Consider the following 2,500-nt stretch of genomic DNA (forward strand, 5'->3'; position numbering starts at 1 on the left):
CCCTTTAGCTTTTCTTATCAAAATTCAAAAACCGTTTTTTATGAAAAAGAATTTTCGTTCTCTATATTATATATTTTATATAAAAATATAAGAACGATATTTCTTCTTAATATTTGCCAATTTTCAAATAATTTATCATTCTTAATAACATTTTACTTTTTTTTCAAATGCATTTTTAATGTAATAATTTCATATATTACATAATTTTTCTCTTTGAATTGAAATTAATAATTTCATAATTCTATTTTTTAATCATAAATATATATGATTGAAAAAATTTTCTCCTCTTTTCCTTTGTTTAAAATTTAATTTTTCTTATAAATTTTTGTTTTTCTTATTTTTTTCTCTTCATCATCTGTTTAATTTCCTGTATTTATACAAGAAACAAACAGTTGAGGATAATTTCTATGTAATGCTAGTATAGAATATAAAATTTTGAATTCAAAAATTTATTTCTATTTAAACTAACTATAGAAAACCAGGAATAAAATACAATAACACCAATATGCCATAACATGTTAGTATAGAATATAGATTCTTCATATATGTATATATATTCGAAAATTTTTTCTATTTAAACTAACGTATGGAAAACCAGGAATAAAATCATAATATTACCAGTTTAATATGGCTCAAATTCGAGTTTCATATAGTTATGATTCGATTTATATGCTTCAATATCATTGGTTAGTTAACTTTTGATATTTTCATATTATATCACATGCCTTCACCGTGAGTGTTTTTTGCCATGCACACCTCACATTGTCAAAAATGTATGGGAAAAATTCATTTCAATACATTTCAGTTTGATTTGAAATGTCTTTATTATATATTTTAGTGCCAATATGCCAAGGTTATATTCCATAACTCTTTATTTAAACTAACGTATGGAAAACCAGGCATAAAATCACAATATTACCAGTTTAATATGGCTCAAATTCGAGTTTCATATAGTTATGATTCGATTTATATGCTTCAATATCATTGGTTAGTTAACTTTTGATATTTTCATATTATATCACATGCCTTCACCGTGGTGTTTTTTGCCATGCACACCTCACATTGTCAAAAATGTATGGGAAAAATTCATTTCAATACATTTCAGTTTGATTTGAAATGTCTTTATTATATATTTTAGTGCCAATATGCCAAGGTTATATTCCATAACTCTTTATTTAAACTAACGTATGGAAAACCAGGCATAAAATCACAATATTAACAGTTTAATATGGCTTAAATTCGAGTTTCATATAGTTATGATTCGATTTATATGCTTCAATATCATTGGTTAGTTAACTTTTGATATTTTCATATTATATTTCACATGCCTTCACCGTGAGTGTTTTTTGCCATGCACACCTCACATTGTCAAAAATGTATGGGAAAAATTCATTTCAATACATTTCAGTTTGACTTGAAATGTCTTTATTATATATTTTAATGGCAATATGCCAAGGTTATATTCCATAAAATGTTAGTATAGAATATAGATTCTTCATATATGTATATATATTCGAGAATTTTTTTCTATTTAAACTAACGTATGGAAAACCAGGCATAAAATCACAATATTACCAGTTTAATATGGCTCAAATTCGAGTTTCATATAGTTATGATTCGATTTATATGCTTCAATATCATTGGTTAGTTAACTTTTGATATTTTCATATTATATCACATGCCTTCACCGTGAGTGTTTTTTGCCATGCACACCTCACATTGTCAAAAATGTATGGGAAAAATTCATTTCAATACATTTCAGTTTGATTTGAAATGTCTTTATTATATATTTTAGTGCCAATATGCCAAGGTTATATTCCATAACTCTTTATTTAAACTAACGTATGGAAAACCAGGCATAAAATCACAATATTACCAGTTTAATATGGCTTAAATTCGAGTTTCATATAGTTATGATTCGATTTATATGCTTCAATATCATTGGTTAGTTAACTTTTGATATTTTCATATTATATCACATGCCTTCACCGTGAGTGTTTTTTGCCATGCACACCTCACATTGTCAAAAATGTATGGGAAAAATTCATTTCAATACATTTCAGTTTGATTTGAAATGTCTTTATTATATATTTTAGTGCCAATATGCCAAGGTTATATTCCATAACTTTCTATTTAAACTAACGTATGGAAAACCAGGCATAAAATCACAATATTACCAGTTTAATATGGCTTAAATTCGAGTTTCATATAGTTATGATTCGATTTATATGTTTCAATATCATTGGTTAGTTAACTTTTGATATTTTCATATCATTTCACATGCCTTCACCGTGGTGTTTTTTGCCATGCACACCTCACATTGTCAAAAATGTATGGGGAAAATTCATTTCAATACATTTCAGTTTGATTTGAAATGTCTTTATTATATATTTTAGTGCCAATATGCCAAGGTTATATTCCATAACATGTTAGTATAGCTAATATGAATTCTTCATATATGTATATATATTCGAAAATTTTTTCTATTTAAACTAACGTA

The sequence above is a fragment of the Anastrepha obliqua genome, unplaced genomic scaffold (genome assembly GCF_027943255.1).
Source record: "Anastrepha obliqua isolate idAnaObli1 unplaced genomic scaffold, idAnaObli1_1.0 ptg000165l, whole genome shotgun sequence".
Classification (NCBI taxonomy): Eukaryota; Metazoa; Arthropoda; class Insecta; order Diptera; family Tephritidae; genus Anastrepha; species Anastrepha obliqua.